Source organism: Schistocerca serialis, chromosome 2, assembly GCF_023864345.2.
Source record: "Schistocerca serialis cubense isolate TAMUIC-IGC-003099 chromosome 2, iqSchSeri2.2, whole genome shotgun sequence".
Taxonomy (NCBI): Eukaryota; Metazoa; Arthropoda; class Insecta; order Orthoptera; family Acrididae; genus Schistocerca; species Schistocerca serialis.
Window position 1 is genome coordinate 976,143,220 of NC_064639.1, and position 21,748 is coordinate 976,164,967.

The 21,748-nt window shown below is 43.5% G+C and overlaps 1 protein-coding gene across 1 annotated transcript in view; it reads right to left on the bottom strand.

The window, feature by feature from the left end:
- LOC126458384 (CD109 antigen-like) overlaps nt 1-21,469 on the bottom strand; it is a 260,318-nt gene extending 238,849 nt beyond the window's left edge. Inside the window, exon 1 of the mRNA XM_050095369.1 lies at nt 21,258-21,469. The gene's annotated coding sequence lies outside the window, so the exon portion shown is untranslated. The remainder of the gene's footprint in view (nt 1-21,257) is intronic.
- Nucleotides 21,470-21,748: the final 279 nt, after the last annotated feature.

Below are 21,748 nucleotides of genomic sequence, written 5' to 3' on the forward strand. Positions count from 1 at the left end.
TACATCCTTCTGAATCTGCTTAGTGTATTAATCTCTTGGTCTCCCTCTACGGTTTTTACCCTCCACGCTGCCCTCCAATGCTAAATTTGTGATGCCTTGATGCCTCAGAACATGTCCTAACAAACGGTCCCTTCTTCTTGTCAAGTTGTGCCACAAACTCCTCTTCTCCCCAGTTCTATTCAATACCTCCTCATTAGTTATGTGATCTACCCATCTAATCTTCAGCATTCTTCTGTAGCACCACATTTCGAAAGCTTCTATTCTCTTCTTGTCCAAACTATTTATCGTCCATTTTTCACTTCCATACATGGCTACATTCCATACAAATACTTTCAGAAACGACTTCCTGACAAATCTATACTCGATGTTAACAAATTTCTCTTCTTCAGAAACGCTTTCCTTGCCACTGCCAGTCTACATTTTGTATCCTCTCTACTTCGACAATCATCAGTTATTTTGCTCCCCAAATAGCAAAACTCATTTACTACTTTAAGCCTCTCACTTCCTAATCTAATTCCCGCAGCATCGCCCGATTTAATTCGACTACATTCCATTATCCTTGTTTTGCTTTTGTTGATGTTCATCTTGTATCCTCCTTTCAAGACACTGCCCATTCCGTTCAACTGCTTCTCCAGTTCCTTTGCTGTCTCTGACAGAATTACAATGTCATCGGCGAACCTCAAAGTTTTTATTTCTTCTCCATGGATTTTAATACCTACTCCGAATTTTTCTTTTGTTTCCTTTACTGCTTGCTCAATATACAGATTGAATAACATCGGGGATAGGCTACAACCCTGTCTCACTCCCTTCCCAACCACTGCTTCCCTTTCATACCCCTCGACGCTCGTAACTGCCATCTGGTTTCTGTACAAATTGTAAATAGCCTTTTGCTCCCTGTATTTTGCCCCTGCCACCTTTAGAATTTTAAAGAGAGTATTCCAGTCAACATTGTCAAAAGTTTTCTCTAAGTCTACAAATGCTAGAAACGTAGGTTTGCCTTTCCTTAATCTATACCGAGCGAGGTGGCGCAGTGGTTAGTCACTGGACTCGCATTCGGAAGGACGACGGTTCAATCCCGCATCCGGCCATCCTGATTTAGGTTTTCCGTGATTTCCCTAAATCACTCCAGGCAAATGCCGGGATGGTTCCTCTGAAAGGGCACGGCCGACTTCCTTCCCCATCCTTCCCTATTCCGATGAGACCGACGACCACGCTGTCTGGTCTCCTTCCCCAAACCAACCAACCAACCTTAATCTATTTTCTAAGATAAGTCGTAGGGTCGGTATTGCCTCACGTGTTCCAATATTTCTACGGAATCCAAACTGATCTTCCAGTTTTTCCAGACAGTACATAGAATCAAAATATTAAATTAAACAGAGAAATAAAAGAAAATTTTGTGCGTACACCGTTTGCTGCTTTTTTTTGGGAAAGTGATACGTGACTGAATACTACAAAAGATCACCATTATTCTTCTACTGACAAATTTTTTTGAAACTCTGCTCAAAAATCATGTTTTAATCGAGGATCATACCAATATTTGCACATTACGAATAGTCAGTGATAAAGGGTAAAAACTGTGGTTAAATAACTCAGGTTTTGGTGTTGATTTCTCCGTTTTCAAGGGCTACAAGCAGATACAGGCATATTGTGTAGACACAGGCAGCAGATCAGCTACTTTGTATCTGTACTGTATACGATGACTGAATTGTTGTTAAGTTTTTAATGTATTACTATTACCATAATGTCCTTCATCTTTTGTTGTTTCATAGAAATGGCAGACAAATCTTTAATCTTTTAAAGTGTAGGGCCGCGCGGGATTAGCGGAGCGGTCTAGGCGCTGCAGTCATTGACTGTGCGGCTGATCCCGGCGGAGGTTCGAGTCCTCCCTCGGGCATGGGTGTGTGTGTGTGTGTGTGTGTGTGTGTGTGTGTGTGTGTGTGTGTGTGTGTGTGTGTGTGTGTGTGTTTGTCCTTAGGATAATTTAGGTTAAGTAGTGTGTAAGCTTAGGGACTGATTAGCTTAGCAGTTAAGTCCCATAAGATTTCACACACATTTGAACATTTTGTTCTTTTAAAGTAAAATATTTCCACACTAGGGTTGGTGCCATTCGGCCACACTACCGTATAGAACCGATGGGGGGGGGGGGGGGGGGGGAGAGAGGAAGTATTGCAGAATGCATTTACACGCGTGCCTTAAGCCACACACACGGCAACGGGGTCATCTTTGTCTCAGCAATGCTGTATCAATACTTGTGCCATGTGTTAGTCGCTCGGTTCTGTCAGCACTGTTATTAAAACAGCACTGGTCGGTTTTCCCCATTGCCTATAACAACGCAATACTTTGGCGTTGCTGATATGGCTAATTGATATTTCTGTTTTTTGACTCAGTTACTTGCAAAAAATAAAAAATACCTGTTATAAATGAGATCAAACAAATACCGAGAAATACCGGTTATTCAAGACTAAAATACTGGTATCGGTAGTAACCGGTCGTTTTTTCCCCATCTTTATTTAGCAGTATCACTTAATCCGTTTTCGGTTACACGGTCTTTTTGATCTCCATTTTAAATTGACTATTAAAATCGCTCAAAATGACTGGTTTATCGGCTAAAATGGATAGATAAAAGAAAAATTAGTACGACCAGCGCTTGCTGCTTCTGTCGAAGACTAATGAGGGGTTAAATACTACAAAATGTTCACCGGTATTTGCCTACTGACTACCTTTTTAAATCTCTGTTAAAAATGACGTAATCGAGGATCATATCATTATTTGGGCATTACAACTCTATACTTCGTGTTAAGTTGTCCGTTTTTATGGGTTACCAGCAGATAAAGGCATATTATGTAGACACGGGCGCAACAGCTCGACTACTTTCGATTTTTATTATGAGCTATGAATGAATTGTGTAGATTTAATTTATTACTTCCTTCCTCTTTTGTTATTTCATAGAAACGGCATACAAATAATAATCTCTTGCATAAATTTTGAAGTGTGCATCATATTTAACTACTTCCTATGGAAAAAAGTCATGCGACTGCGATATGCACGTATACATATGGCGGTAGGATTGGGTTGTTTGGGGGAAGAGACCAAACAGCGAGGTCATCGGTCTCATTGGATTACGGGAGGCCAGGGAAGGAAGTCGGCCGTGCCCTTCCAGAGGAACCATCCCAGCATTTGCCTGGAGCGATTTAGGGAAATCACGGAAAACCTAAATCAGGATGGCCGGACGCGGGACTGAACCGTCGTCCTCCCGAATGCGAGTCCAGTGTGCTAACCACTGCGCCACCTCGGTCGGTGAAGATGGCGGTAGTATCGCGTACATAAGGTATAGAAGGACAGTGCATAGGCGGAGCTCTCATTCGTGCTCAGGTGATTCATATGAAAAAGTTTCCGACGTGATTATGGCCGCACGACGGGAATTAACAAACTTTGAACGCAGAATGGAGCTAGATATATGGGACACACCATTTCTGAAACCATTATAGAATTCAATATTCCGAGATTCACAATTTCACGAGTGTGCCGAGAATACCAATTTCAGGCATTACTTTTTACCATGGACAACTCAGTGGCTGGCGGCCTCCACTTAACGAACGAGAGCAGCTCTGCGTGCGTCGAGTTGTCAGTACTACCAGACAAGCAACATTCAGTGAAATACGGCAGAAATCAATGTGGGACGTGCGATGACCGTATCAGAGCGACGAAATCTGGCGTTACTGGACTACGGTAGCAGACAACCGACGCAAGTGGCTCAGCTAACAGCAAGATACCATAACTGTGGCCTGGTCAGGTGACTGCCGATTTCAGCTGGTAGGAGCTGACGGTATGGTTTCGAGTGTGGTGCAGATCCGACGAGGCCATGGACCCAAGTTAACAACGCACTGTGTAAGCTGGTGGTGGCTTCGATAATGGTGTGGCCTGTATTTACATGGAATGGACTGGGTCCTCTGGTCCAACTGAACCGACCGCTGACTGGAAATGATTATGTTCAGCTACTTGGAGACAATCTGCAGCCATTCACGGATCTCATGTTCCCAAACGACGACGGAATTTTTATGGATGACAATGCGCCATGTCATCAGGCTACAGTTGTTCGCCATTGGTTTGAAGAACATTGTGGACAATTCGAGGGAATGATTTGGCCACCCAGATCGCCCGACATTAATCTCATCTAACATTTATGGGACATGGTCGAGAGCAACTCTTAGGCAGTTATGGACGGCTCCAGAAGCAACACGGCTTAGTATTGCTGCAGATGACTTCCACCGATTTGTTTAGTCCACGCCACGTCGAGTCGCTGCACTACGCCGAGCAAAGGAGGTCAGACACGATATTAGGCGGTATGCTATGACTCGTCAGCTCAGCGTATATCCACCTCCTGCAACACGTATTACAGTGTGTGGCAGACGGTAACCTCTGGTACCACTATCATTTTCCCCCTTCTCTGATCCACTCGCGAATTGTGCGTGGAAAGAACGGCTGTCGATAAACTTACACAAGTAAAATAGTCTCAATACGAAGATTATTTTGAACACCGCAGTGCTGAAAAATTCCGAGTTGCATCGTGGTTTGGAATACACGTTAAACTGTAGCTTCCCCACAACTTGCTCCGTAACTCAGCTCAAGAGGCCGGAAGAAGGCAACGGGTTACCATCTGATAGGACCATGCCTGGTAAGGTACTGTGGTGTTCAAAGCTTCCATATGGTTGTTTCTAGGCATACGCAACAAGAAGTATGTGTTGCTCAACTCGTTTTCGAATCTACGCTCTCGGAATTTCAATAACCTTTCCTGTGATACACAACGCCTCAACTGCAGCGACTGCCACGAATTTTTTGAGCAACTCGGTAACGTTCTTAGGCTTACCAAAGGATCCCGTGGTGAAACGTGTCGCTCTTTGTTAGACCATCTACATCTCTTCTATTAATCTTACTTGGTACAGGTCCAACACATGAACAATACTTAAGAATTAGTGGCCCATTTGTTCTGAAAGCCACTTATTTTGTGGATGAATTACATTTCCTTAACATTCTTCCACTGACTCTCAGCGGACATTTCGCTTTTCCTGCAATTTGTTCTGCGTGATCATACCATTTCAGGTCGCTCCCTTGGATGTTTACTGTCCATACTGTTTCTAGTGACTTTTCATAAACAGTGCAATTGAACAGTAGTGCATCTCTTATTTACGTACAATATGTTACATTTATTCATTCCATTGTGATTGTCTTTTCGCAAGATATACGTTGGGTGGAAGGGATACATACGTTGACTCTTCTAGGAACGTATGTTCTCAGGATTTTAACAGTGAACTACACCATGGTGCAGAACCTCTCTTTTTTAGCGTTTGCCACTGGAATAGAATGAGCATCTGCGCGTTGCTTTCGTGCTTACTAAATGGACATGTGGCGAAACGCGCTACTCTTACTTTGATCTTCTCTGTTTCCTGAACAAATCCCATAGGGATTTATCCCAGACCGCTGAGAAATGTTCAAGTATAGTATACGGGTTCCGAAGAACAGGCTACCATTGCATCATTTTCAAAATCACCTGACGGGAAGTAGAAGAAGATGACAACTCAGAACAAGCTGGAAAGACAGCATCCGATACGAAATGAAGAGGCGGAACATTAAACACGAAAATGATTATGATGGTGATTATTATTATTATTATTATTATTATTATTATTATTATAAGATACCACGGGTGCACGGTACTGCGGTCTTCAGCATCCAATGAAAGCCAAAAGCGAGGTCGAGGGACAAGATAAAACTCGTTGGAAGAGGTGTATTTTGGCAATGCTATGGATGCCACACTTAGGGCAAAAGTGGATATTAAATATACATCGAATGTCTACGAACACAGTCCACTCTTCATGGAAATAAATCTTCGCTCTTGAAAACAAAGTTGAAAACCGAAAGCACCAACACCAGAATTTGAAGCTACGTTGGAGACGAGCAAAATCTATCTAATTTCTTTCCCGAAATGGGTGTCGACAGAGAGAACAGACGCAATAAATGGTGGTGGTGACGGCTGTTGTTGTTGTTGTTGTTGTTGTTGTTGTTGTGATTATGAGGCGGGGTGGTAGTGATGGAGTACGTCAATGATTGCAGTCAATTCAACAATTAGCTGCAGCACTGAGCCGTAGTAAATAATTTCACGTAAACAAGAGGAAATCACTGTGACCATAGCTTAGGAACAATTTACCAAACAATCATCTGTAAAAAAAAAAAATTTAAAAGATTTGTATGAGTTGCTAAAAGACAGAGCAGATATCTTCTGTTGCCAGTCAGTCTGTCAACACGCAATCTCCCTTGCTTAACGTGTAGTCTGTTAGCACAAGAGTTAACGTCTGTTCAGAGCGCTCCTGCAATGAAGTGGCACACAAATGTCTGCAGGAGACCGTGTTGGGTGAACCGGACGACGATGCACATCTGGCGCCCAAGTGGGCTGCGGAAACCGCCAAATGGCGTCCCCAATCTCTGCTTTCACCTCTCGGCTTTGCGAGCGGGCGAGGCTGCAGGGGAACAGACTCCGGCAGGCGAAAAGGAACGAAAGGACCAAGGCCGCAGCCAGCGCTGGTGGCGGCCGGGTGGGCACGAGATTTAAATGGACTACACAGCGCATCACAAAAAAAGCGGGAGGAAAGGGCTGGGGGAGACGATGCTTCCTACAGCTCTGGTGCAGTCCTCCCCAGCCGCGGTCGGCCAGCCCCATCCGCCAGTATCGTGTAGCCACGTACAGCAGCCGCTGCCATAGCTGTGCTGAACCACTGGGAGCACTGATGCCCGAAGCCGTTTGAGAGCAAACAGAAATTAAATTATTATTATTATTATTATTACTATTTTCGTATCGAGGGCAGTACAATACAAATATTTACAAATTCGAAACAATGTACAAGAAATATACAAGACTTTCTACATATAAAATTGATTCTGAGGCCCAGAATTCGGCAGTCTTCATTGCTGGCACATTGCTAAAGTCAGGTCATTCAGCGTGCACGCGTCAGGCAACTTCGGGCAGATCACGAGGTGTTCAGCATTCTGAAGTTCTCCACATTCGGTCTTTTTTATTCTTTCCAAACTCTACCGCTGTTCTTCGGCTAATACCGGGAGTGGTATGCCTATATGGTGGTAGATTTTGTAAACTGGTGTTGGTCATAGGCAGCCAGTTATATTGCGGCCTAAGCCCGTGCCTGGTGTGTGCGTAGTTCGCCAGACTTGTGCTGCATATTACACACACACACACACACACACACACACACACACACACACACACACACGCAGAGAGAGACAGATAGTTGACGTACGTTGAACATCCGGTTGAGCCCTCAACGCGCTGTTAGTGAGATTGCATATACAGGATGTTTCAAGGACGACTTCACAACTTCGAAAATTCGTATAAATTAATTCACAGTAGTGTCAATTTGAAGAGAAATACATCAAGATTTATCTCACGTAGTTCGCTAGTGCCGAATCGCACCGCAAGGAGCGCTAGCGGCAATTGCGATAAAGATGGCTGCTTTCACTGGACACCAATCGTGCTAACTGTGTGTTTTGGTTTGAAGATTCGAAGTCGCCGACAACAGTTCAGCGTAATTTCCATACCAAGTACGCTAAAGATCCTCCCAGTAGGCCTACAATTTATGAGTGGCATAAATGTTTAGTAGAAACAGGGTGCTCGGTAAGACATGGGAAATCATCAGATCGTCCAAGCACATCTGACGTCGACGTTGACCGATTGAGACAACGTTCGTCAACAGCCCCACGAAATCGACCCGGCCTGCATCTCGCGAACTGCAAGTCCCACATACGACTGTTTGTCGTGTGTTGAGAAACCGCTTGCACTTGAAACGGGTACATGTACAGTGGGTACACGATTACTTTGACTCCTGTGATTACGATACCATGTGCTCCAGTAGGACTGTTACCAGGCTATGGAAGAATGCAGGAAAGACAAACGGACTGACGGAGACAGACAATCAGTCTCTCTCTCTCTCTCTCTCTCTCTCTCTCTCTCTCTCTCTCTCTCTCTCTCGTGTGTGTGTGTGTGTGTGTGTGTGTGTGTGTGTGTGTGTGTGTGTGCACGCGCGTGCGTGTGCGTGGGGGGGCGGAGGGGGGGGGGGGCAGCAGAAGAGGGGAGCTGCGCGTCAGTAGAGAGCACTGTGGTGTGCCCGTAACACATGACAGCCAGCCATGCCAGCCGGAAGCGCTAAATCACCTCCGGAAGTGACGGCCGAGAGAACGCGGCAGAAGCAGGATCAAAAAACAAACAAAAAACGAAAAGCGCGGACACCAGCAGGCAGAAATCAGCAGCGCGACATTACGACACGAGAGCACTGCAAACTCCAAACCTGCTGATTCTAGTTGCCTCAAACCCCTTCAAGCTCTTTCCACTCGTTATAAACTCTCAACGTACGAAGTGTAGTTGGAATAAAAGTATTTGCAACATTCATGAAAGAAAAAAAGACGTAAATAATCTACGTAAAATTGAAAGTTCTTCCTCTTCCTGGACAGCTATAAACCCCCCCCCCCCTCTCTCTCTCTCCCAAAAAACTAAAGTGAAAAATATACGCACGGGTAAAAACATATACTGTGAAGGGCTTGTCAGCTACAAAGAGCCACTAAAGGAAATTGTGCAGGCAAGAGGAAGAAGGCAGCTTGGCATGCCATGTAGCAGTAAGGAAGAAGTACAGGACAGAGGAAATTGCAGTGCGTCCAATCGGCGTCAGAAGATAGTCCTACCATAAGCTTACATGCATTTAAAATCACGGAAATCTTTGAACTCCTGTTTTGCAACACTTCCTCAATTATAGTTCCGTGCTGGTCACGACATTTTTGGTCCACTGAAACGTAGAGAACTGTATTCTAGCTATACTCTGCGAACCACTCTGAAGTGTATGACAGAGAATACGTCCCACTGTACGAGTCATTAGGGCTTTTTCCCGTTCCGTTCAAGTACGAAGCGCGGGAAAAACGATTGTTTAAATGCCTCTGTGCGTGCTGTAGTTAATCTAATCTTATCCTCACGATCCCTATAGGAGCTACGTGTGGAAGTGGTTGTATATAGGATAGTCATCATTTAAAACCGGTTCTTGAAACTGTTAGTATAGTTTATTGGGGTGGATTGTTTCAGTCTATCTTCAAGAGTATGACAGTTCAGTTCTTTCAGCATCTCAGTGACACTCTCCCACGTTTCAAACAAACCTGTGACCATTCGTGCTGCCCTTCTCTGTATACGTTCAATATCCTCTGCTAGTCGTATCTGGTATGGGTCCCACACACTCGGGCAATATTCTACGATGGGTCGCCCGAGTGTTTGGGAAGTAATCTCCTTTGTAGACTGATTGCATTTCTCTAGTATTCCATCAATAAAACGAAGTCTGCTACCTGCTTTACCCATGACCGAGGCTATATGATCGTTCCACTTCATGTCCCGAAAGTGTTACGCAAAAGTATTTGTATGAGTTTACAAATTCCAACTGTGACTCGCTATATTGATAGGATACTACATTTTTTTTTTTAATTTTATGATGTGCACAACTTTGCATTCTTGAACATTTTAGCAGGCTGCCAATCATTGTACCACTTTGAAATGTTAATGTAGGGCAGAATATTTGTACAGCTTCGTTCAGATTGTACTTCGTTATAGATAACAGCATCATCAGCGAATCATCTGAGTTTATCATTAATGTTGTCCATAAGATCATAAATATACATCATGAACGGCGAGGGACTCAACACATTGCCCTCGTGTAGACTCAAAGTCTCTCCAACCACGATAACATGTTGCATTCTACCTTCCACAAAATCCCCAATCCAGTCATATATTTCGTGTGGTACCCCGTATGATCGCAATTTTGATGAAAAGCGTATGTGTGGTACTGAGTCAAATGCTTTTCGGAAATCGTGACATAGTGCATCTATCTGACTGCTTTGATCCATGGCTTTTAAGATGCCACGTGAGAAAAGTGTGAGTTCTGTTTCACACGATCTATGTTTTCGAACTCCTTACTGCTTGGCAAGGATGAGCTCGTTCTTTTCGAGATACCTCATTATGTTTCAGGTCAAAATATGTTCTAAGATTCTACGATAAATGGACATCAAAGATACTGGTCGGTAGTTTTGGGAATTACTTCTACTACCATTCTTGTAGACAGGGGTAGCCTGTGTTTTCTTCCAACTGTTGGGCACAGATTTTTGTTCGAAGAATCTACAACAGATTATAGTTAACAGAGGGACTAACTGGTCGTGAACTTGGGACATATTAAAAATGTCAGACAGTGTCTGAGACGATGAACTCATATTCTAACCCTATCGATATGAATGTCGGACCAGCATAATAAACAGCGCCCTGTGCCAAAAATGAACGATTTTCTTTTCATCTGCCCTGACATTACTAAGATTTATTTCAGGAGTAATTAAGTAAGTGCTCTCTGGCTATCGCCAAAAGATCTCAGAAGTCATCGCAATCTTTTTCGGAGTTGCTACATAGCATGTACCAGACAGCCAAAATAGACGTGGCCCGGATAATGTTTGTACGTTTCACACTAAAACCATGTGCTGGAATGCGACACTTAACTGGAATCTTGTCTTTCAAGGGCAAGGCTCTGACCGATTGAACTATCCATTGCATACTCATTAAATTAAATTTTCTTACAGTAACTGCAGCTTGTGAAATTCAGAATTGTACAAAAGGGATAAGCAAGCACAGTAACTTAATACACTTCACCAGATGTGCAAATGAGGTTACAACCTAACTTTTTAATTATATCAGGTATATATTAAAGCGGAAGTTAAGCAGACCTGAAAGGGATGGCTGAAGACAGGGAGCATGGCGAGTTACCATGTGAAAACCCGCCTTTCAGCAGAACACTATGACGACAGTATCTTAAAGACCAGTATTTTCTTATTTCACTTCTAACTGTACAGCTAACTGTGACACAAATTCAAGAACTTCTCTCACTTGTTGTATGCTGTGAAAGAAAAAGCAATAGCTGCTGGGGAACATGGCAACCCAAAAACATGTTGAAGGTCTTGACAGATCCCCTGCACAATCTTTCATTAAAGAGGAGTATAAACCAAGTGAAAAGAGCAGTTATGAAATTCGTTGCTACAAAATGGACTTACTAATATACAAAAAATGAATGTCAAAATACACGAAGCTGAGCCACTACAACAAAGTTTTCAAACCTGAATGTTTTTATGGGGCTGAAACTTTCATTTCAAACAGAAGGAGAGACACTGAAAAAATCCAAATGAGAAAAGGAAAAGTCATCATTTAGCTGATACAGCGCCTACAACACGCCTGTCATGCGGGTTAAGCTACACATCACTCAGATATTTGACCCTGACACACAGGCCACCAATCAAAGCAGGTCCATAAAGTAGGCCTATACTACACCAACACAACACACATGTCATTCAGGACAACCTACATGTCACATCACAGAAAACAGTTTCTTGGTCCTGACCTGTAGGCTGCCCTGCAAAGCAGGCTGATTTAGGAGGATGACACTGTTCTGACACAACATGCCTGTTATGAAGGACAGTCTATATTCCAGGGCTGAAAAAGAAATGTTTTAGTCTGTGTTCCCACTCCTGTTGCGGCCAGAAGGCAATAAGCCCCACAATGTTTCACTTGTGAGGAGACCTGCTATTTCTGTGCCAAATTTCATTGAAATCAATTGAGTGGTTTGGGAGAAGCTGCTACACACACACACACACACACACACACACACACACACACACACTATATGGATAAGCTAACAATTTTTGGGGCACTTGAAAAAACGTAGGGCCAGTCTCATTAAGTAGGTAGGTTGTGGAATTTTACAAAAACGTGGGTAGTGACACTAAAAAACAAACAAACTGCATCATGGCAGTAAAAGAATACCTGAAGGGAGCAGGAAAAATGCAAGTCCGTGTATGATACAGAAAAAATGTCAAACAGAAAATTCACAACTGCACAAATGGCCAGGCAGAAAATCTCGAGAAGACCAGAACAACTTGGTTTGACAGACAGAATGGAGTCCATTGTAGAGAATGTAGGCAACACTAGCACAAAAAACAACTTGTGAAAATGCCCTTTGTTGTACCTCTCGTCCTCCAGTAGAGCCCAAGTGTAAATAATAATAATAATAATAATAATAATAATAATAATAATAATGGTTCAAATGGCTCTATTAGCACTATGGGACTTAACATCTATGGTCATCAGTCCCCTAGAACTTAGAACTACTTAGACCTAACTAACCTAAAGACATCACACACACCCATGCCCGAGGCAGGATTCGAACCTGCGACCGTAGCGGTCACGCGGTTCCAGACTGAAGCTCCTAGAAACGCACGGCCACACCGGCCGGCAATAATAATAATAATAATAATAATAATAATAATAATAATAATAATAAAATACTAATAATAAAGTGAAAATAATGATAACAAGTAAATTGGAGAAACCTAGAAAATGTCAATATAACAGACACAACATTTCTGTTGTAGCACATGTGTGACAACTATCGTACTAAATTCACGGGCAATGACAACTCCACTGTTACAGAAAATTATGTCCAAAGACAGAACGTTAGTTTCAGAGCGAAAATATATTTATTAAGTAACAGTGTTACTATGATTGTGGCTCCACTGAAAACGGGGAAACATGGTAGTCGCCGACGACGACGTGGAAAAGTAAGGGAGATTACACTTTAACGTCCCATCGATGACGAGGTCATTGGGGACTGAGCACACGCTAGGACTGGGGAAGGAAACCGGCCTCCTCCCTTTCGCAACAACGACACCGCCATTTGCCGTAATACTTCTCGCGAAACGGCGGAAACATCTGTGTGGATGGGTGAACGAGGGTTTTAAGAGCTATCTTTCCGAATGAGAGTCCAGCGTCTTAATTACTGCACCTACTGCCTCGGTCCGGAGAAATTGAACTTTGCGAAAACAAAGCTGTGCCGATACTCCCCAGTACTTGCGACCTGTCCTCTAAGACAGTGCAGGCTTTTAAGAAATGAGAAAGCATTTAAGTAGACACGCCTCCTTGAATGGTCCCACTGCGCAGTGTAAAAAACCGCCTGCCTGTCCCGTTCCATGCCGAACCGTTCAAGTCGCCGATCTGTGACGTGAAAGGCTTCGCTTCGCGGCCCTGGCCGAGATTTTGGGACGATATCCTCTGGAGACCGGGGTATCAGACCGCGGAGATCGATTATGCGGCACAATGGACCGCGAACAGCAGTCGCCGAACTCCACGCCCTCCGGGAAGAATTTCTCCGCCACGGCTCGTGCGCGTCGCGTCCGAAGTGAGCTCGTCCCACTCCTACAAGGCGACCGCGCCTACTCGTTGATCAGCAATTTTGTCCAAATGCAGGACTCGGCCAGAAATGAAAGTGGCAGAAGCGGGAGCTCCAGATGGCGAAACGTTTAGAAAAAAAAAGCAATTTTGGCGCGGATCGAGCGAAGCACGAGCAGTTTACGTTAGCGTAGCTGCCAGACAGCGCTTGGCACAGCGGAAAGAGTACGGGACAGCAAGCGGAGGTAAAGGTAAATGCACGACTGCAGATAAATTTCCAGGGAGCGATTGGAAGCTACACAAGACAGCTTCATAAACGAAATTAGATACTTTTATTACTTTACAGCTGATTATTTACATATGCTGGGGTGATATTCATCATAAAAGAGGAAGAAATAACTGGCTTTTTTACACATTATAAAGGCAGCACTTTTACAATTAGATGTTTGTTTAAAGGCTTCTATAGTGAGAATAAGGAAAGGGAAACCTACGTTTCTAGGATTTGTAGACTTAGAGAAAGCTTTTGACAATGTTTACTGGAATACTCTCTTTCAAATTCTGAAGGTGGCAGGGGTAAAATACGGGGAGCGAAAGGCTACTTACAATTTGTACAGAAACCAGATGGCAGTTATAAGAGTTGAGGGGCATGAAATGGAAGCAGTGCTTGGGAAGGGAGTGAGACAGGGTTGTAGCCTGTCGCCGATGTTATTCAGTCTGTATATTGAGCAAGCAGTAAAGGAAACAAAAGAAAAATTCAGAGTAAGTATTAAAGTCGAATTAAGTCGGGTGATGCTGAGGGAATTAGATTAGGAAATGAGACACTTAAAGTAGTAAAGGAGTTTTGCTATTTGGGGGAGCAAAATAACTGATGATGGTCGAAGTAGAGAGGATATAAAATGTAGGCTGGCAATGGGAAGGAGAGCGTTCCTGAAGAAGAGAAATTTGTTAACATCCAGTATAGATTTAAGTGTCAGGAAGTCTTTTCTGAAAGTATTTGTATGGAGTGTAGCCATGTATGGAAGCGAAACATGAACGATAAATAGCTTGGACAAGAAGAGAATAGAAGCTTTAGAAATGTGGTGCTACAGAAGAATGCTGAAGATTAGATGGGTAGATCACGTAACTGATGGGGAGATATTGAATAGAATTGGGGAGGAGTTTATGGCACAACTTGACTAGATGATGGGACCGGTTGGTAGGACATTTTCTGAGGCATCAAGGGATCACCAATTTAGTATTGGAGGGCAGCGTGGAGGGTAAAAATCGGAGAGAGAGACCAAGAGATGAATACACTAAGCAAATTCAGAAGGATGTAGGTTGCAGTAGGTACTGGGAGATGATGAAGCTTGCACAGGATAGAGTAGCATGGAGACCTGCATCAAACCAGTCTCAGGACTGAATACCACAACATCAACAGAGAGAATACTTTGTTTACCACCAAAAAAGATTCTCTCTCATCGCACCGTCTGGCAGAAAACTTCGTGTAACGCATCACTTCGCCAGACATTGCTGAGGATAGCTGATGATGTGCGATGGTACGTATTTTGATGCAAACTTCTCGCGTTGTTGTTTCTTTTTCTTTTAATTACAATTGTTTCTTGGTGAGTTATTTGTACTTACCTCGTCAAGGTTTTAAATACGATCATTGCTTCGAAATTTGTTTGCAATCCAAAGTTTCCCTTTGCCTTTCCTTTTATTCATTTAGTGAAAATATAAATACATAAAATATATTGAGCAATGGTTCAGTTTATTTGCAGTTAAACGTAAAAACAGAAAATAATAATAAAAAACGTTCCCACATATGGACTCGACCTCACGACCCTCTGATTACAGGTCTGTACTCTTTCCCCTCTGCCAACCCTGCCTGGCACCTACGCTAAAATAAGTAGCTTATGCTTCACTCCATCCGCGTCAAAAAATGCAATTTTTTTTCTGAAAGCTTGGCTATTTGGAGCTCCCACCTGTCACTTTCATTTCTGTCCGGGTCTTTCTTATACCATACATCTGGACGAAATCGGTGATGAAGAGTAGGCTTGCTTCTCTTGTGGCCCACGTGCCTTAAACTACACCCTGGAATACCCTGAAATTACAAGCTGCAATATTTTCAGACTAGGCAACTCGGTGTAAAAGTACGAGGAAACTGACATAACTGAGACTGAATACCTAGGAAGGATAGAAAAAACTGCTATCGAATCTCACGAGGCATTAACATACTGACTTTGTATGTTGTGCAATTCAGTAGTTAATCGACACGAGGAACTAAGCCGCGTCCCGAATAACACAGATCCGGCGGCCCAGACACGGTACTGTCGGAATCTGAATCACCAACAGCGCCGGTCAAACAGTTCGCATGACGCGACGTCCACGCGCCACGCGCCGCCCCTTTGACTTGGACCTTTCCCATACCAGCTTATCTGTTACTACTGTACACATAGCCACGCTATCCCCTGAGAGAACGACACTCTGGCTTCTCAGCATCCTGGTTGACGTTAAGTTTCACTCCTACATGCACACACTGTGCAGCATTATAACTAGACCTCGGATTTTTGGTAAAAACCTATTTTGTTCCTCCTTAAATAAAGGCAATAAAAGTTGTACATACTACACGCGCAAACAAAGTTGACACTCGGCGCGGCGGCTGATGGGAGCGTCCGTAAAGGCATTTCCCATTTATAGTCGCTCCCATCAGCGACAGTGCCGAGTGTCAACTTTGTTTGCGCGAACAACACACGAATTACGCCAATTTATAACCGAAAACGCTAGTTTAATAGCACCTAAATATACCTAATTTCATGTTAGTACCTGACTGTACCCAAATTTTAAAAATCCAATGAAATAAAATCTTTTATGACTAACATTCTCTCGTGGTCTTCCCAGCTAAGAATTACACAAAAATATTTTATCGATTATTGTAATTTTATAGTACCTAAAACATCTAATTTCATGTTAGAACCTGATAGTATCTAATTTTTAAAAATCCAGTCAAATAAAATTTGTAGACTAAAACTACTCTTCTGGTCGTCCCGGCTACTTAGAAAACAGTAACTGAATAATAATAATTGGTTGGTTTGCTTGCATGAGCGCCATTCGTGGTCGACAACGACAGCATACGTCAGGCTGTTTCAGCCCGCCCTGTTCCTCATGGCTTTGTCGCACGCTGTGAACCGTCAACTGGGCCGGCAGGGCACGGAGGAGCCTTGTGATCTGTCTCCGGCGCATTTCCGTCCTGTCGGAAATGACTGTTTAAAACATCTGCACTGTTTTCATGCAGTCGGTCTGCTCGCTGCTTGGATGTGGTGAAATATTTCACAGCGACAGCGTATTTGTGGAAAGTCAAGCATGCCGAAAAAGCCAGCTCCAGATCATCTCTGATTCGTCAGTGGTTACAAGAATTTCCTGATTTCTCTACGGATGGAAGAGTAATTCACTGCAATGTGTGAACAATGTTAACCTTTTATCTGCTACGCCCACTAAGAGAACAGTGATGCCACGGTTTTTCCCGAGTTAACTTTCACCAGACACATGCGAATGCAACAATATTGTATCTAAACCTGTAATGCAGGTTAATTTTGCTAAGTAGATCTCGTACGTAAATTCTTCCACAAAGTATTTCTCATTTCTTTTTGTTTTTAGGTACGTTCTGAAGAACAGAGGTCGCATTTGAGTCAGCATGTTGCAGGGATTAAACACCAGGCAAATCTAAAAAATGAATCAAACTTAGACGTTTCTAACTAAATGCAACAAACATATCATTCAATGCAGTTGAAAATAGCCAGTTCGAAAGTTTTCCAAAGAAATACTGTCACGGCAGCATTCCATCAGAATCCACACCGAGAAAGAACTACAGTATTTAGTTACTTAACACGAATATACTTTGAGCAGGATAAGGGAAGAGCCGGCCGCGGTGGTCTCGCGGTTCTAGGCGCGCAGTCCGGAACCGTGCGACTGCTACGGTCGCAGGTTCGAATCCTGCCTCGGGCATGGATGTGTGTGATGTCCTTAGGTTAGTTAGGTTTAAGTAGTTCTAAGTTCTAGGGGACTGATGACCACAGCAGTTGAGTCCCATAGTGCTCAGAGCCATTTGATAAGGGAAGATATAGGCGATTCAAACAAGTGGATCTCTGTCGATGAGAAAACTAACAGACTAGGTCGATAAGTGGGTAATTTGATTGTTGCAAAATTAGATCGTGACAATCGCTCTGTACCTCATCTGATCTGTAGCATGGAGCTGAAAAAGACCAACTAGTAAGCAATTGTTCACTTTGTTAATAAAGTACTCAAATTACTTTTCCCCAACAGTCTAGATGAAAATAAAGTACTTGCAATCCACACTCGCGCAGCTGCACACTTGATTGATGATGGTAAATTCTTGAAAGTATTTTACCCAGCCTTGCTCATGCCATGAATCGTGTAGCTGAGACGAAATGTCTCAAATTTCCACATGTACATAAGCTAGTTACAACCATCAAAAAGGTTTTTATTAACGCACCACAAGAACCCAGTGATTTCGAAAGGAACTTCCCAACGTACCACTTCCACGACAACCCATACTAACTCGGTGGGGAACGTGGAGAGGCCCTGGAATATTACAGCAAGCATTTGGAAGACATGAAGAACATTGTTCTTAAATTGCGGGAGGAGTCAATGAGCATTATTTCAGCTAAAGATCTTCTAAAGGCCCCAACAGTTTCCAACGACACTCCATACATAAAAAATCTCATTATGCATTTTTGGTCCCTATTATTAAAGCTCTGGAATATTCAGGGAAAACAGTCTACACGCAACTGCGATTGATACAGGAGGTGACAGAAAAAAAAAAATCAACTTTGTCCCAGGTTCTATTGGTACTAAAGTTAGTGCTGACCACCCCCTGCACAGTGGCTGACATCTTATTAGGTAAATCAACAGAACATCAGTGTGCGGTCCCATTGCACTCCTGTGACATCTGATGACGCAGAACGCTCATTCTCTGCATATAAGATGCTAGTAACAGACAAGAGATGCAGTTTGTCAATCTGGAGAAAGTGTTAGTTATTTACTGTGACTGTAATTACGGTCATAGACAACAACATACTGCAGATTTTTGTCAATCTATTTATCTTTTTAGAAAATAAAATGTCAGATTTTGGTCAGCTATTTTCTGATTTTTATAACCTATTTTTGTAAGTGATAGAACCTATTTTAGGTACCTAATTTAAGTTTTTTAGAACCTAAAAGTCTGAGGTGTAGTTGCAACTATCAAAATAGTCGCGACCACATTTGCGACAACGTGATGGAACATTAACAACTCCAGTATATAAGGGCTAAAATGTTTCATCATTATCAGTCGTTTAAGCATAGTTCTTCCCTAACACATCTAATTCAAGCAAATCCAAGCGACCTATGAGTGCGGCAGGGGGCGGGTTCCCCATGGGGAATATTAGGTGAAGATTCCCAGTTCAGACACAGTCTTGCAATCAAGGAAAAAACGTCTCATTTCTGACAATAGATTCACTGTAAAAATATGAAAGTCTATTATTTGCGTGTTCTAAGAGTGTAAAGTCGATACCTTCCTTACATATGCAGTGTACCTGTCACAGACTCTGACCGTCACTTGGGCGACAAAGGAGACCATCCACAACGTTAAGACGGTAGCTGGAAGTACAGTCGTCATATAAGGCTACCCTCTGATACAACCCTGCTGAAATAGGGAGCAAACACTGGAAAAAAAAGCAAGAATGCTTTTTACAAGGGAAGGGTAACAGAGTTCTGCAAATTAAGCCGAGCTGGAAGTCAAACCTGGATCCCTGCCTATAGAGAAAAGTTTTTTACCGATTGAGCTATCCAGGCATCATCCTTACAGCACCAGCCCTGCCAGCTAAGAGTTGGCAAGCTCAGTTTGTAAGAGTAATGGCCGTGAAATGCTGGGTTCTGGATTTGACTCCCAGTCCGACACAGTTTCAATATGTGGCTGATTGCCCGTGCAGCTACCATTAGTGTCATCATTATAAAAGGCTGTTATGCTTTGCGAAGGTCCGTTCTCCGGGAGAGAAATATGACCGGAGGAACTACGCTATCGCAACCTTAACACTGTTATCCTGTCGCTCTGGTTCCGACTTCCTCTTGACGCAACTTCTGTTTATGCGAATGAAGCCCATGACATTCCACGCGAATTTTTGAAACTGAGCGGCATAAATGCAAACTATTCAATAACAGAACATTGTCAAAGGACCACTTCATTGTCTTCGTAAACAAAAAGAGACGAGATCCATCTCTAGGCGCCATTCGGCAGTTCCGATGCAGAACAGCCTTCGTTTACCAGCTAAATGTTCATACCAACTACGATACCTCCTCAGGTCTCTGGATAACCAAATACTTCCAGGCGAAAAAGAATATCGTAGTGCACAGGTTAAACGTACCTATGTTTCTTTCTCCTGTCTGCAAAACAAACCAATTTCTAATTAATGCCAAATACGGTACTTCCTAATTAATTTCCTCAACTCCACATACAGTAGTTTTGACTACACTTTGCAAACAACAGCTGTGTGAACACTTGCGCTTTATTATTTTCTCTCCGTAGTCTTATAACACCAGACTTCCATAGCCCTTAGAAAATACATGGAAGTATTCTCCCCGCAGTCCTTTTATTGGGAAAAGGAAACGAGCTTCTTCCAGAACGCATGCAGAGTAAGGCGTCACTTCTTAGTCATGAAGTGCTATGCAGACGGCACCTTCCACTGCGTCATACGTAAATTTATCTTTTCATTTCACTAGCTGAAGGAGCATGGGGAGAACGATTTTTGTACGTCCAGGTGTTTCAACGTCAGGGTTGTACGGTTGGAGAATATTCGTAGACTCCGTCGCGAAAACCGACTCTAAGTGGTTTATGTGCAACTTTTCTCGTGATATCGCATGCGTTTTCTACAGTCTGGCAGTAAAACTATCAAGCATTTTCGCTAATCTGGCAACAGAAACAAGCCGGTGACCATATTCAATGCTCTTCTTCGTAAAACCTCTATGTCCACATTGCAAGCTGAAGGAAAACCACAACTGTGCCCAAGTCTTTCGTCCACCACTCGGACAATTCCTTCCCCCCTCCCTTTCAGTTTCTTTTTAGTTGATGGTCAACGGCCGTCTTGTTAAGACAACATCAGACCAACAGATAACATCGCTTGTAAATCGGGAGGACCATGGAGAAAACAGAAGAGCTTGAAAAGAATGCAACAATAAGTTCATTATCTACAGCGTGTACCTAGTGTCTTCGAAGACAGCCATTTCAGAAATGGTTCAAATGGCTCTGAGCACTATGTGACTTAACTTCTGAGGTCATCAGTCGCCTAGAACTAATTAAACCGAACAAACCTAAGGACATCACACACATCCATGCCCGAGGCAGGATTCGAACCTGCGACCGTAGCGGTCGCTGGGCTCCAGACTGTAGCGCCTAGAACCGCACGGTCACTCCGGCCGGCTGACACCGATTTGACAAAAGCTGATTACCCATAAAAAAAATCCTGATTGTCCCTCCGTCAAGCAACGCATCCCATATTCAAAGAAACTGCCTTTGTACCACGATACGTATGGTATTACCGAAAGAAATTCGAAGGGATTTTGAAGTTTATCCAATGATACATCACTGAAATGCTGAGGGGCAGGGCCTGGGAAGGTCACAGAAAAAATTTGCTGTGAAGATAACTAAATACAAGACGTGTAAAATCTTCGGAACATTACACACGGTTTAACACAGCAACACTGGTTGCTCTGAGAAGATGGTCTGAAAGCAACTGCAGACGAATCAAATGGAGGTTGCAACCGCCATCTTGCGCTATCCGTGGACGGGGACCCTCCACGAAAAGAAACTTTAAACATCCGTCTTATCCGTTATCTGCATAAGAAGAGGAAAAGACGAGCGACGAATCACGCTGTGGACCTGGGCTTGGCACCGATGACGCATCACTGCAGCGTTATTAGATTGCTTGCTTACCTGCTTGAGTGGAACACTGGCTTTCTAGCTGCTCGCGAAGGAAGGCTGGCTCCGCTTTCGGATTCGTTCACGATCGCACTCGCGGTCGACACTTTACAGGGACGGACCACAAAGTGAGCCAATGTGGCAGCTGGCACCACAACTGCACGCACCGCGCGACTCAAATACTGTACGAACAGCAACAGGTGTCGGCGGCTCCAACTTGACTGACGCTCCGTGGGACAGCGGCCTGCAGGCAGCCTCGCAGCCCCCACCCGCACCCCAGGTTCCCCCCCACCACTCCGTCCCAGACGGCCCTCGGCCTCACCGTTACCTGTCCCTCCGCCTTAGTCACGCTCCTGGGCCACGTGCTTTGCTGCGCGGAGGCCAGGCAAAAGCTACATTTCGTTATGTTCCCTTATTGGCTGAACTTTACTCTCTACAAAAAACCCAAGGAACCCATGAATTCCGAAGTAGTTCATCAGTGGCAATGGCTGGCAAGTGGTGAAGCG